This window comes from Neodiprion virginianus, chromosome 3, assembly GCF_021901495.1.
Source record: "Neodiprion virginianus isolate iyNeoVirg1 chromosome 3, iyNeoVirg1.1, whole genome shotgun sequence".
NCBI lineage: Eukaryota > Metazoa > Arthropoda > Insecta > Hymenoptera > Diprionidae > Neodiprion > Neodiprion virginianus.
In genome coordinates, this window is record NC_060879.1 from 24996112 (window position 1) to 25011381 (window position 15270).

General features: G+C 42.3%; 1 protein-coding gene and 1 long non-coding RNA gene across 4 annotated transcripts in view; one reads left to right on the top strand and one right to left on the bottom strand.

The window, feature by feature from the left end:
* Positions 1–15270, bottom strand: part of LOC124300896 (tachykinin-like peptides receptor 99D) — a 128959-nt gene that overhangs the window by 89284 nt on the left and 24405 nt on the right. For 2 of the 3 annotated variants that reach the window (XR_006907356.1, XM_046755387.1), the window contains exon 2: positions 1645–1671. The exons of the other annotated variant lie outside the window; for it this stretch is intronic. The gene's annotated coding sequence lies outside the window, so the exon portion shown is untranslated. The remainder of the gene's footprint in view (positions 1–1644; positions 1672–15270) is intronic. 3 annotated transcript variants of the gene reach the window in all.
* The window catches only part of LOC124300902 (uncharacterized), a 96265-nt gene that overhangs the window by 28160 nt on the left and 52835 nt on the right, over positions 1–15270 (top strand). The window lies entirely within an intron of this gene.

Genomic DNA, 15270 nt, shown 5'->3' on the forward strand with positions numbered 1-15270 from the left:
GTTTTCAATCTTCTTTTTCATAATTCTCCTCTACTAGGTTAACTTCCCAGTTCAGCAGACCGAGCTTTCATTCCGACCTCACTGCGAAAAACTTCCAACATCCGAGACCCCGCCTTGAGATTTCAGCCGCGTCTTTGCATCTCTGTGATTATTCTATGTAATCGCTTCGCAGTGCTGCCTTCCATTGTCATCAGACTCCTGTCTTTTCCTTCAACCTCGAGAAGCTGAATTTCAGATACATTGAGCTCCTTGCTTTAGCTACTTGTTTGTTTTGCGGTTTATGTTGTTAGATTAACGTGTATGAGGTTACGTTGTAAACATACAATGTGCTTCTGACGATAATGGCCTAAATTTACATGATTTCACCGTATTACGAAACTTGCCAAATCTTGCCGAAAGCTTTCCGTGTTATTCGGAATACGGGGAAAAAAATAAGAGAAAAACTTTCCCCTGGAATTGGCGTAGAATTCCCGGGAACCCGAGCGTTGAGTTTGATGTGAAATTTTCTCGAGTACCTAATCCTACCAGAACCAGAATGGAAAGTAAAATTGAACCATTACAAGAGAACGAAAAAAGTAACCGCCTACTGCACCCAATCTTGCTTGGGTTACGGCCAATGGATTATCGAATTTGATTTACAGAACTCAATTCCTCAGACGCTTAATACTCTGCTCGTGATGAGTTTTCAATTAGGCGCTCAAACGCTTCGTGGGTGGTATATTAATTGGTGATATAATTTTCAAAATCGAAAAATAACTGGGCAGCCTTTCTCCCATCCGATGAAAGTATAATATTCAATTACAAAAATTGTGTGTCGCCTTCTTTGACTAGCGAATTTTGATTGAGTACTGAAATGCTAATAAATTTGGATAATCTTATCAAAATCAGTCGAAGCATGTCTCAGAGCCTACTCTTAGAGCTTTTGGACTCGCGTGAAAATTTTACTTTTATATATTCACCGGAGTCCTCGAATCGTCGCGTAACAATCGGCGGTGAATTTTTCATGAAATCATTCCAGAGCCTAAGAATACTTGAAAATGATTCTTGCGCGTTTTCGTAGCACCAATGAAAGTTTCATAAAATCTAAAATCATGATATAGAAAAAAAAAACAACATCGTCCCGAACTTATTTTCAATTCCAATAACTGGTCAATACTTTGCAAATTTATTTCTTGTTTCATCGACAAACGCAGTTGTACTTGAATTTAACGTCTGAATCTAAGATAAGATCTTATTCGGCGGAATCGTGCATTTAACGATTAATATAATGCTAATTAGTTCATTCGGCATTATCGGTTCACGCAAATCTGAACGTCACGTACTGTTGACCTCGTGAGATTAATTATTCCCAACGGGCGTAAACTCCGTAATTTCCGTGAACAATCGACGCAGTGTATATCGTTACGCGAATCAACTGTTTCCTACTCCCTCGAAGGCACGTATTGTGTGTTTATTGGTATAAGCATTTACAGTTCAGACTACGTGAAAAGCTGAGAAATTTTCATTAGCGCATTCATCTCACTGTACGGTAAAGTCAGTTGTAAACTTCACTGGGCCTCGGACACTTGGCCCGTAAAAAAAGCAAACCGCACTTGTCGATATTGCAAATGATGCGAGTACGGACGTTATTCACCAAGCACTCACCATCGTTAGCCTCCATGCGTCATCCATCTGAAACAGATGAAAAGCACCGTGAAATAAAAAATAAATAACCATTCGAGTTGAAATACCGGTCGACACAGTTACTGATCGGTAAAAGTCTCATCAAAAATTTCACACTCATCGAGCCGCCTGCTTGTCAGTATTAGATAACATGAATTTTACACGGTAAGAGCAGGGAAATCTGATTTGCAGTGCTTCTATTCCCTGCACTTCTCGTCCAATGTCATCTAAACTGAAATTCATGTTCCGACACTTCGGACGAGGGTTGCTTTTTTTTAACCTACAGAGACGCGTGGACAGCCGATATTTGTAAAAAAGTGGCGAATGCTAGCGAAGTTTGAAATTGAATCAAGTCCCCGTGTCGCGTAAATTACATCGTGAAAATTCCTCCATGTGCAGACGTCTTTTCGTGGTCCGTTTTGTGGCAATCGGTTCTTGTCGCGATTTTCCAACAGCAACGACTATCGAATTTGACGTGACAACTCTTCAGAGTCGATGTCATCAACCGTCGTCGATTCGATCAGACACCTCTACCTCGAAAACGGAAATAAAAGTCCAGTGTTCTTTACCGGCAAGAGGTGGGTAGACTGTGGAATTATACGAAGACAACAGTAACAATCCGAATCAAAGTGGCACGGCATCAATCTGAGATAATCAGATCTCACGGGTACTGATCCTCTGTTCAGTGAACCATGCTGAGGTGAAATGAATTGAATCTCAGTATGGTTCGACCTCTTGACCGAGGGATATCGCATTTTCTATCGATAACAGCTCAATCCTTAACACACCTTAACATTTTCAACAACAGTCCACGTCAATTTCCATCCAGTTCTATACGTGAGGCGCGCTCAACTTCCTTCCACTTGATGTATTGATCAGTTTCTAGGCAACATAATAAATCATGAATGCGCTACTAACGTCGATTTAATTAACCTCTGCACGGTTGTTAAACCGCCACCGTATTCTCAGGTGTCCTCTACGTACACTCAGTTCGGTATTGAAATTACTCTGCTTCCCCGCGCCAGATCCAGACAGTTAAGTTGTATTCGTAAGCTGTGTTGCCTTCGTGCTGAGGCAGTAAAGGGAGAACCGTCGCGTGTGCAGTACTTTTAATTATCGTACAAGCTGAACGGTTTACCATGTAGTCAAGTACGCTAATCGTGACTCAGGAATCGTCGTCAAGGCCGCTGAAATGGAATTCCATGCACGTGGATCCATTTTCCTCATTTTTCCAGCTTTGCAGGGAAAGGGAAATATTTTCGTGAGTCAAATGTAATCAGTCGAGGATTGTGCCGCACTTCCGTAAATTGACTCGGGAGTTAAATCAACGTTTGACGAAAAGAGTTTTCGCAGCCAAACGTAACGAGTAGTTCAGGGAAAATTCGCTGACGCTGCGGACTTGTTACCATCGTCTCGGATAAAAATTGCAGATGCAAGATTTTTCCGTACTTATGCTTAAGGATAAGACGATGACGTAGATAGTCTTTGTCTATCGCGTTAAGTGACACTTATTTTGACTATTATCAAAGCTTACGTATCACTGACGTGGAAACACCGCATAAACCGAAATTTGTTTTTTATCTTACTCAATAACAGTGTCGAAAAATTTATTCCTGTAATCGAATTAATACTCATTCGAATTACACATTTTCCGTAGTTATTTTTACACTAAACAAAAAAGCGTAGTTTGGGATTGCATCCAAAATGATCGCGCTAACTGCGGTATTTTTGCGTCAATACCGCGTAGACTTTGATAATAGTTGAAATAAGTAAGATTTTTTCCTCGGTTGGTGAGGACCGACAATACAATTCTCTTAAAACTACGCATAACTGCAGCGGTAAATTTCACTGTGCAGAAAATTTCACAATGTGCTCTGCTTATTTCACTCTCTGTAGACATTATGACATTATAACACTGGGTGCGCTAACGACACGTGTCAGAGATATGTTCTCATAAAAACTGAAAAATGTTGCCGCATATGAAAAATAACCAGAAATCTTTCGACGTACGACAATGTAGCGATATGCAGGTGCAATGTGAAAATGGCTAAGGAGATTTACGTTTGACGAATAATATATGCGCGATGCGTAGAACGGACCGTAGAACAGGGAACGGCTCAAAGTCAAACTCGTAAAATCGCCGAAAGACTATGAAACCTTGATGGTGAAATTTATCCCCTGTTTTTGCATGGATGTATAAATTTAATAGATCGCCATTGTCGTAAAAATTCATTTCTCGCTAAAATGTTTGCACCTCGGTATATGTGCGTACGTGTAATACGTATACCTATGTTTACATATTTATACGTTTAACTGGAATACGCCTTCTGCCGCAACTGTCACGAGCTGAAGTTGTATTGGAACAGTCGCATTCTGCAATTATGTCACCCTTGTTTCATACGAGAGAGAAGTCGCGATATTAATCCAAACTTCGTTGGGTGCCAGAATTAAAGTGGTTTATCAAGTAACAGGCCACGATATCACCGCGTTTCATTAAACAAGCTCTGTAAACTTCGATTTACGGTGTTTGGTACGCAAATATCATTCGAGGCTATTGACCGAAACTTGGCTGGATTATCATCGTTTTTCAATACGAGACGGTGAATTCACTCTGAAAGCCCGAAGGATTTATTATGCAAATATTACCTACAAAGCACCTTCGTATATAGACTTTGAAAATCCGAAATTATGATATCTACGAATTTGCAGAGCGTGATCATACCTATCCAGTTGTTATACCTATAAATTATCGAAGTTACCTGATCAGCAAATAATTTCCCTACTCAAGGGGCGCACAACTCGTAAATTTCCATGCGGTCTGGCGTCCCTTGGATATAACTACCCGGAACACTCCGACCCAAATCATTCGTGTAACAGATCCCAATATCGTTGTGAATTATTGTCTCGTTTGAAACAAGGTCGCCGACTGATTTGGTTTTTGGATTTGGTGAATAATCGGGAAAAATTTTCGTCATGTTAAATACGCATGTAACGGCTGGTGAAAGCTGCTGGAGGAAAGTATGAATTATATTGAGGGAATTCGCACGAAACGCTTTACCGGCATTAAAGCCATTCAAATATCGTTGAAACTGAAAACCGTCTTGACGGTCAGGTGATCAGTTTCATCCCGGGAAACATTCTACATCCATTATAATATGTTTGTAGCAGCGGGTCGAAACTATTTTCAAGATCCAACGAATTGTACTGAGCGGTATGTACAATTTGACTGTGAGCCTCACTTAAAATGACTTTGCGACCTGAGGAGACTTCGAAATACTCGAGAAAATTCAACTGGCGGATCCGTATTACACGCTTTACACGTGGCTGCGAGACTTCAAATGAATTTAAATAACTTTGAGTAATTTCGGATGATTGTACGGAATTCGAAAAGCCTTTGTTCCAAGTTCGCGCCTCAAGGGTGGATAATTCTCGAAGATTCAAAGCAAGTACTACACACAAAAAATACATTCTAGGATTCGTAGAGACGTGCAAACGGCAAGACGTGAAACTTTGTCGGTTACTTTTTCACCCAGTTTTGTGTAACTTCAAATTCAGTCAGAATGTACGGCATTAATATCGAGGAATCGAAATGGCTCGTGGAAATTTTCGCCCGGAAATAATCCTATAAATAGCTCCTTGAGCGCATTAGACGGAGCGGTACATTTCTTGCCGCTCTTTCGTCGGAGATAAATCGCGATAAACGAAATAGGCCGTGTTTGTTTCCCTAAAAATTTAACGCAATAACTTCTTGAAGAATGTAAAATGCGGAATGACGTATTAATTTTTCAGTGTCGTGAGTTTTGCATCGCAACGCGACTCTAACGTCGCGCTAATATCGTACGTTCGTTGTTCTACTTGTGTGCGAGTGCGTGCGCGTGTAAGAAAAATAACATATGCCTTGCATATCGCAGGAGGAGAACTTGACAGCTTGATTTTACGCGTCCTTAACTATCCAACTAAGTTGTGACTAAACACCTCTATACGTATAATGTACACGTGTATTATATACGAATACATATTACGTGGGTGGAAGAGGATCCGCGCGCATAAAATTGAATCCCCAGAGGCGTGTAAAGCACCGCCGGCATCTTAACGGATTTTATACGTCTGTTTATCCATCATTTTACCCTGCTTAGTGTAGCGCATACCTACTTTTGAAACTCCGCGTATAAGCGGATGGAACCTCGAGTGCAGTTTTCAAAGATTGATAAAAAAGCTGCTGCTTGGCCGTGTCTATCCCAGGATCAAATTTCCCCTATGCGCTTTAAAGTCTCCGCAAGCTCTTCGCTAAAGCTCGTTGTTCAAATGCTCGGACGATCAATCGTGAGCCTGTGAGATTACGACCCTCCATGTTTCCTTGTAAACTGTTTCGGCATAACGCGCGTTGATCCCGGTGTTCTCAGCTACACGCTCAGGTGGCGAAAACATGGTGGATTTGCGGGCTTTCGTAGATAACGTGGCTGGCTAGATTACCGCGATAAAGGGGGTAGCACACCTTTTCGCGTGTCTTGCGACAGAGGTTATAAGGCGAGATTCTTACCGGCGTTATATGTACCACGGATAGGGCGATCCCTGCTCTCCGAGTCGTTGACAGGCTCTGTGACGTGACGTGGGGATGAAGCCTGAAGGGAGTTGCCGCCGAGGAAACAGGGGAAGTGCATTAGTATGAACAAACAAACACACCGCATGCCGGAGAAATTTTTTATGAATCTTGTTATGTATACGAATCCTCCTTGCAGCCGTCTAAATTTCTCCCTTTCTCTCAGATCATTATACTCCACATAATATATGCATGTATAATGCATTAGGGTGTCTATTGATCAACGAAATTTCTACACCCTTACGGAATTTCCCTTTTTTCATTCGCGTACGGATGTAAACCATGCGGGTGGATGAATGTCAGGAGATTTCAGATTGAATCTAACGTTTTACAGACTCATTTTTTCATCCTGCGTTATCTTTGCGAAATGTCTATTTTAACCCGCAGGAATGCCTACTTGAGCAAAAAAAGTAAAACAGACACGTCGCGCTGGAATATCTTTCTTGGATTTGGGCGCTTGAACTGTTCGAAACTGCCGCCTGTTACCACAAATAAAATAGACAGCTGTCTATTGCTGAGTAAAAGGCACGCGGAAGCGGATAATTCAATAGAGATTCTCCCGTGGGACGAGATACTTTTTTCTATTTCCGACGTCTGCGCTCCTCTTTGAAAATGCTGGAGTATCCACGGCAATGTAACCGTGGCCAATTAAAATATTTCAGAATGAAAAAACATCCGAATGCGATCCATCTGGTGGAATGATTATTCAGGCCAACGGGGTGTAGCAAGTTATCTTAGTTATTATATGAAAAAAAATTTACGTGTAATAACGGTAGTCGAGGTGAATCGAAACATCTGGCTCTTTGGCGAGCCGTGAGTATAGCCGACGTGACCGGTTTACGTGTATTTCTTTTTCAGCCGTTAATCTTTATGGTAAAATATATATATATATATATATATATATATATATATATATATATAATTATATGTATACGTTGTATATGTTATAAAGTGTAAAATTTGAATTTACGAGACATTAAATATCAAATTATATCGCGTTATCTGTCCTGATTCGCCGCACCGGGCCACGCTTTATCATTCTCCTAAATACGAACGCGATTTAATGCCTACGTTATGAACATAAATTAGTTTCATTATTACTTTTTTTTCATCTTTATCACTCGACCGCTGTCCGTGTAATTAAATCGCCAAAAATAATTCATCTCTCGGTTTCATTTAGTCAGTTCATGGATTGAAAAGTGCGTGTCGAACATCCATAAAAACCTACCGAAAATAAAAATTATCCCTACCTACTTGAAACGATCAATTTTTCATTGCATCAATTTGTTCTTTCGCCCATTTTATCATTCCGCGACTAGGCAAGTGCCAAATATTTTAAATTAACATCGAAGCTCTGAGGCTCTCAGCACTCAGCTGCGTAATTTACCTGCATGAACTAATTCGATAAAGTTGGTACAGTAATAGATTTATAATGGCAAGCGTATGCTAATCATGAAGGTACATATTATATATATATATATATATTATATGCATGTATATATATTATATATACATGCATAGTATACAGGTGCGTACACATTTACCGCATGAAGGCTCCATTACATCTAAGTAAACCCGGTTGTGTGAGTAAACTTTGAAGTGCAGGAAACTCGACTGCGGTTCATCTGTGAGTTTTATGTGGTCATATAGGTATACACAGTATAGTTTCGTTAGCTATTACCGACTTCGATATTGATTGAGAGTGACAACTGGTAATAAAACCCGATCTAGTCGAATTACAGTGTCTCGTCAGTCGAAAGAACAAGATTCAGGTAAGTGCAGATCCATATAAGCAACGGATCAGTAGCCTTATTTACTTAAATCAGTGATGAATTTATTTTCCGTAAAATGACTTTTAGTAAAATAACAATCAGGAGTCATTGTAAACATTCGGCAAATTGAGGGATACGGCAGAATTTACGAAGTTACGTAACTTTTAAAAATACTGCAAACTTGTCTAAAATTTTCTACCGTAGCTTCTTGTTTTTGAACTGTTTGTAAAAATTTTTTTCACATTGACAACACGTGCATCGAAGAGCCTGAACCTCGTTATCTACGTATAAAATTATTCGTACCTCTTTCACCGAGCATGAAACAGAGCTGCGAATCTTACCCTTCGAATATAACCGTCTCATCTTCGGTTCGAACGCGAACACCTTTAACGATCGACCGCGTCTCAAAGGTGTTTCTGAAAATCGGTAGGATTCACGGAGCAATCAGGCCCCGGTATGACTCCCTTAATAAGGGCGAGACTCGGCAGAGGGTTTTTTTTATCGCTGTTCTCCAATGCTTCTCTGGGAGGTGAAGTTGGCCGGAGAACCTTGGAGTGGTGAGATTCATTCAGTCACCTCCATCTCCGCCAAAGTGGTCGTCAGGGATGGGGGACTGCGAAGTTTGAGTCGAAGTCACGCTTCCTTAGGAGAAGACTAGCTTCTCCACTTTCCCGGAAGGGTTGCAGGCACTGGCGGTATCTGAACTTATCGGGTGGTTTGTTGAAGAAGAAGTTACTGCCCGGCTTAGCCACGTGGCACAGCGCGGTTCGTAATGAATCGATACACTTTCACAGAACCCTAATTTATTTGCTATCAATTTGTGACAGGGTGAAAAGGGACCTGGCGATGAATTCTAGCGAACTTGATGGGAACGCGATGTTTCGCTAAAAAGATTTGGCGGGACGGTTAATGGTTAGTGATTATACGGTACCCGAGCTGGGTGATGGGCCTCAAGGACTGGAGCTAATGATGATGATATTGATGACGATGAATGGACAAGCAGAGGATGGTTACGAGGTGAAAGATTGACTGCGGAAGGCTTCGATCTTTTGTGATCGATTGCACTGATTCGAATAGTGACCTACAAAGGAAGTAGAAAGAGTTGAGGTGTAATTCTGTGATATGCTGTAGCCCATCGAACGTTCGAGGGGTGAAGCGATACGTGAAGTTTGCATTTAAAATCTTGTTTTTCCACTTAGGATTTCTCGGTGATAAAGTAAACGTTTCGACAACACCAAATGGACATTATTCACTGTCAACCGACGGTACTGTACGCGTAGTGTTTTACTCTCGGAAGAGCGATTGCTCAAAGTATCCAAGACTGGACATTTGCCTTTCCACATTATAAATTGCTTTCTCGGTGTACGGCGAACGGGGGAAAACAATTCTACCTTAGTCTGAAATCAGACAAAGGTATAACGCAAACTCGTGAAGTGTGCCAGGAAAATCTCTCAATAAAAATGCTAACAACATCCCAGAATCGGGTATTGAAAGGAGATTTGAACCATTCAAAATTACGCCTCTGAACTTGCACTTATCACGGATGGATGTAATCAAGCTGGGTTGAATTACGTTCTGCTTTGCTCAATAACGGCATTGATTGTTGCGGTGACGGGGGTTCTGAATTCTTTGCAAACCGCGGATTGAACCGACCGAATTCGGCACCCTTTTTATTGCGATGCGATCGTCCCGCAATCGAACCAAATTTCCCAAGTGTCTGTGCGGCTGGCACCTTGTCTCATTAGTGATTCCAGGGACGCAGGGGTCGGAGCCCCGAACTTCACACCATGGCGACGGGTGTTTCAATTGATGAGAGTTCGCCGATGACAACTACCGAATCACTGTCACGAATCGTCAAAGAGTCTGTTACAGCATCTGGCGTCAAGGGCCGCGTTTACACGTAACGTATTATATACTCGGTGAGATCATTCGTCCTGTCATCGAACGGATCATGTATTCGCGTTCTCTCTTCACATCTCGTCTTCGTTGACTCTGCAGAATCATTAACGACGACGGATCATGAACGACAATTTACTCATTTAGATAGCGTGGAGTGAGGAGGCTCGGTAATTAAATTAATCGTTGCTTTAAATGTGCCGGAAAAGTACGTAACATATTTACTTGAAAACAAGGAATCAACGACTGAAATTACTTGTTCAAGAGGCTTTATTTCCGGGGCTAGAACTGTCGATATTTATTATGAACGAAGGAGAATATCGATGAAAAGTTTCCGCTGCTGCAACATCGCCGGTCAAAGAAGGCGTTGAGCAAGACCTCATTATCGGGTCGTGTGGTTTTTACGTGGGATATTTTTGACCGTTTATATTAGATTAAATTACGCGGTGAGACTGCTTACGTCATGCAGTCGATAAAAGGTGTACCGGTACCGCAGCGCATGCAGGAGCACGCAAGCTTGTTACTCATTAAAATTGTAAAGGCGAGTAAAAAAGCGCGTGCCGTAAGCGCGGAAACGTGCCGGACTTACGGTATACGGTTTACAAAGCGCGAAATGTTGTCGCCAAATTTAGCCATTAACGAAATACCTCAGAACACGCTATTCAACGTCACCGTGACGTCGGACTCTTGTAATCGAATTACGCGAAGCTCGGAATAATTCCGAATTCGGAGTAAAATATTCTTCATATTGTACGGAACGAAACAAAAGGAAAAATGCCGGAGAATTCGTGTTTGTCAACTTTATTTACTCTGTACAGCCGGTGGCGCGATTCGGTGAGGGACGTTAGGCGGATTTACGCTCGCTGATCGATCCGAGGATGACGGAAAAGCGAAATTGTGTCTACTTTACATCTCGGACCATTGTTACAGCCTCAATTCCCAACAAAGACAAGTAACTCGTCAGACAAGGAATTACGTCTGCAGACTCGTGTTTGGAAATTTTTTCTTGCGACACGAAGCGGCTGAGACCAGGAGATTTTGTCGTAGAATTCGCACGCCGTGACTTAACATGTAACGGAATGTCCTTTACGTAACGTAATACATATATGGATATTCCGGAGTTTCCCTTTGATGGAATATCAATTTTCCAGCAGCTGTACAGGCGTGGGTTACCTGATTATTCGGCGGTTGAGCAATTCGGGTGAAGTGTGTTTCCCCGATAAGTTACGGGGGTCCAACGTCACCCGCGAAAACCAAATCTCGGCTTCGAGGCATATCCGAAAAGTGTCAGTAATCCGTAGCGTTACCATACGACTGACATGGCGCTGATAAAAATGTCATCATGGTCTTGTAAAATTACAGTGCGACTTCGTTGAAGCCCTTTCGATCTAGCCTTTACCCAACCTGTGCCTAAATATAGGCTGCGACTCTCGTACGATTAGCCGTAGATGCCGACCGATGTCAGGAAACGATGAACATAATTGCTAATGCGACAATTTGTTTTCAGTTAGATTTGATAGAAATCCGGCTACGAATAACAATTATCAACAAGTTTGACAATTTTCGGATGAGTTTAATACTCTAGTTTTTCACCTTTAAACCTTGTTCCAGAGCTTTACGGGGGGTTACGACGTTGGTGAAAATTTTGACCACCAGCCCAGGGTTCCTTCGTCTCGCGTAACAAAGTCGATAATTTTTTCTCACTTCGTTCCGAAGCTGCCACCCTTCATTGTACAGTCCTGAGCTCAGACGTCAGATTCGATCGAAGTCGCCTCGAACCTTTTAATCCCCAGCATCAGAAGCAGTTGTACGCAGATGCCGGGCAAAGTCGACGAACCACGGCTGCACGAAACGGAATTCGGACTCGCACCGAGGCTCTCGAATTCATCTCCTCATCGCTTTAATGGAAACACAAACTCCTTTCAACTCCTATATTTCTTTTCCATCGATCCTTCTCAGAGCTCCTCTTTCAGCCTTCGCGGTTATTCAAAGGCGCAACAAAACTCCAAGGACTCGGAATGAAACGGTTTCGAAGGGATCAGCGAGGATTCAGACAGCCCGCGATTAGACGCTTCGATTTTATTTCCAACCAATGGTCCTGACCCTGTCGTTACTCGCTCGGGCTGCACCGACGGCTTCGGTGTATCTGCGGATCGGCGAGAAAAAGTCCGCGGATATATGTATACCCGGTGCAGGAATGCCGGATATAGAAAATTGGATTTCGCGAGATTCCAGAGGCGAGATGACCTCGCGCTCTGCGGCAGCCGGAAGACCACGTCGAAGCTTTAGAGGCTCCCACGACCCTGAGAATATTAGTATTCACCTGGCAGGTAACGCAAATCATTCATATCCTTCGGGTATGAGGCGTAAGTGAAAGCGGCAAAAAAAAAAAAAAAACTAACAGACGTGACTGACGCAGATTGTACTGCAAGCAAATACGTCATCCCCCCCCCCCCCTGATACATTTTCCACAACGATCTTTGAATTTTAGGTTCCGCAGAACGTTGTTTGATAGCGAAGGCCTTAAAAAGCGTTGGGCAAATCCGATTCAGGACTGATCCGATTAAAATCGTTTATTACGCTGTGCTCGATGTTACGTCGCGAGTCTATATCCGTATTGGGTTGCGTTTGATGATAATCTCTTCTTTCAAGGAAAGCAGAACCTTCCGGAGAATGGGCCGAGATCACCGTCGGTCAAATAAAGCGCTTGCTTCACGTGCATTCGAGCATCTGGTGTCGGACAAACAGTCCGGGCGTTTTTCGCATGGCGAAAGAGCTTACCAAGAAACATCTTTTTCGCATAAATACAAGGAATAATATACGGCCTTGGATTTTCAGGAGAAATCCGTTGGTGAAATGTTTATTTTATAAAATTTAAGACACGTTAACGTTTCTGGCTATATTCAATCCTTATACAGCTGGGATTGTAATTAATTATTCTTATTATAAATTGATCATAATTAGCGAATCACTATATTTTTCCTCAGCTGTATAAAGCTCTTTGAAAATCCGCAATAGACTTGTATTTACCAGCTGTGTAATTTTGTGGGAATTTTTTTCGCAAAAATTCTGTGTTCTTCTCACGAATTTATACGCGAAAACATAATGCCAGCTTTTTAATACGTTTACGCGTCTACATATACAGTCCGCATATCAGCTTCTGCGCTTTTCAGGCAGGAAACCTTTTCCCTTTGATATTCAAATCAACCGGGAGAGTCCCGCATGAAAAACGTTTCAGATTGTGGCTTGTCGGGACGGGAAAGGATCGGTCGAGGCAAACAACGCAGTCTTTTTACCGCATTAAATTCACTCAAGCCTCAGCAATGCTTCTCGCACAAACGAACCCTTATATGGCTCAGCAGAAATTTCATTTGTGTACTGATTTTGCCAGCGTGCGCGACGCTGGGATCCCGTTTTCCAAATCAAAGTACGTACAGTTTATATCGATGTCCCGTGCAGTGAAGTCGATGGTAACGATATCACACACACATCCGTCTTCTTTCAAGATCTATTTCCCTGATTCATTCGTCACCTCAACAATAATTGTCGCAATTAAGTATGACGCTGAAATTAGCTGGTAATAAGTCCGGAAGATTCTCGGGGAGTGAGGAAACGATAAAATATTAAGCAGGAAATTCGAAAGAGTTCCCTGAATAATCCTGTTCAGTTCCATTGCTTCGTCATCCCCTGGAACCTTTTCACCTGCGTTGGCTGCTGACTATTACATGCTAGTTTCAGCGTTGTCAATTAAGTATCCGATCGAACGGCATTTTCGGATCATTTCTATCCACCATAAATTTCACCACCTGAAATACGATGCAAAATTAATATCACAAGCCCTTTTGATCGTGATGATAGAAAGCGAGTGATTTGTCAACGTGCCTTTTTCATTAATATACGTAAGGAAGGAAGCTTATGTTTCGACACGGTCTGCAATCGACGGATGAAACTTTGCTCAAGAATTGCTCAAAGAGGTACAATTGTCGAAATACCAAGTCAAATGTTTAATTCTAATGGAATCAATTATTCCGATTGAGAAAATCGAGGAATCCAGCCATGAGCTTCTTCCGGTCCGCCGTAATCACTTTCGAAGCGTACCTACCGGGGATTTGATTAAATCCAAATAGTCGAATGACGGCTGATTTCCAGAAAGGTATTTATACCACGATTGCCCAGCAAATTGATCGGAAATTCGTCGGGTCCATTCACCGACGATTCTTCATATTTTTATTCATTATACCCGGCGACTAAAGAATTTTCAGGCGTTCGTAATTTCCAACCCCGATCTCTCGCCGTTCGCCGTCAATCTGTGAGAGGCACTGAGTGCCGGAAGTGAAGGATCGACGCGAACGTTGGTTCGGGACAAATGAAACCAAAGACTTGATGAGATTATGGGATCCGTGTCTCTTTCCGAATCAGCATCCCTTGTCCGCTCTTTCTTTCTCACTTTCTTGCCGTTTTTCTCATTTTTCTCGCTGTAACGGCTGGTACCAATTTTGGTATCTGGACACCCCGGGGAAAACCCCGCGACTGAATCTGAACGGATTGACGTTGCGTACCCGAGTTTCAAGTCCGTTGTTTTCGATGGTCGGAGGAGATCAATGGGCTCGTTACTCTTTCCGTGCTCTCTAAACCCACCCGAGATATTTCCACAGCGTACGGATTTCGCCCAGATATACCGACGGCTGACTATGAGTGAGGTATTTCTTAGCATACTCCGACGCCGAATCGTATCGCCTTTGACATTTAATCACGGACGAGGCAGCTCCCGAGGGACGCCGTTATTGCTCCATACCTATACGCAGCTTGACTGACTTTAGCTTGTTCGTGTAATTACCGTCTCTTGATCCACGGTGACTTCGAATCCCCTGTCACAAAACTTTCCATAGTATATCAGAATCTCACTACAGTACAGTGGAACAAATATTGGGGCTCGATGTCGGCTTGGGATTTGCGTGATAACTCGAGACAATATTATAGGATGCTTAATACATACATCTGAGAGTTGGTGGAGCGAATTATTATTATTAAATCGAATCAACACCTTCTCTGCCTGCACTTTTTCAGGCGACGAATACGCCCGAAGAGGCAGAATTTTTACTTCGAGGAAAGTTTGTGTAGAAAAGCAGTGAACGTTTTTTATCCTCCCGAAACGGGGCGTCGAATCACGCTGGCTCCTCGACATTTTCGCAATTCCGAGAGACTTGAGAGGGGTCCGGTTTTCGTCAGAGTAAACGGAAATTTGTTATTTATACACTTTGACAAAGCTGTGAGGGTAAACATGAGAATGCAAAGAGAAATTCACCAGGCGTTGATCGAATAATTACAGTTTAGCGAACG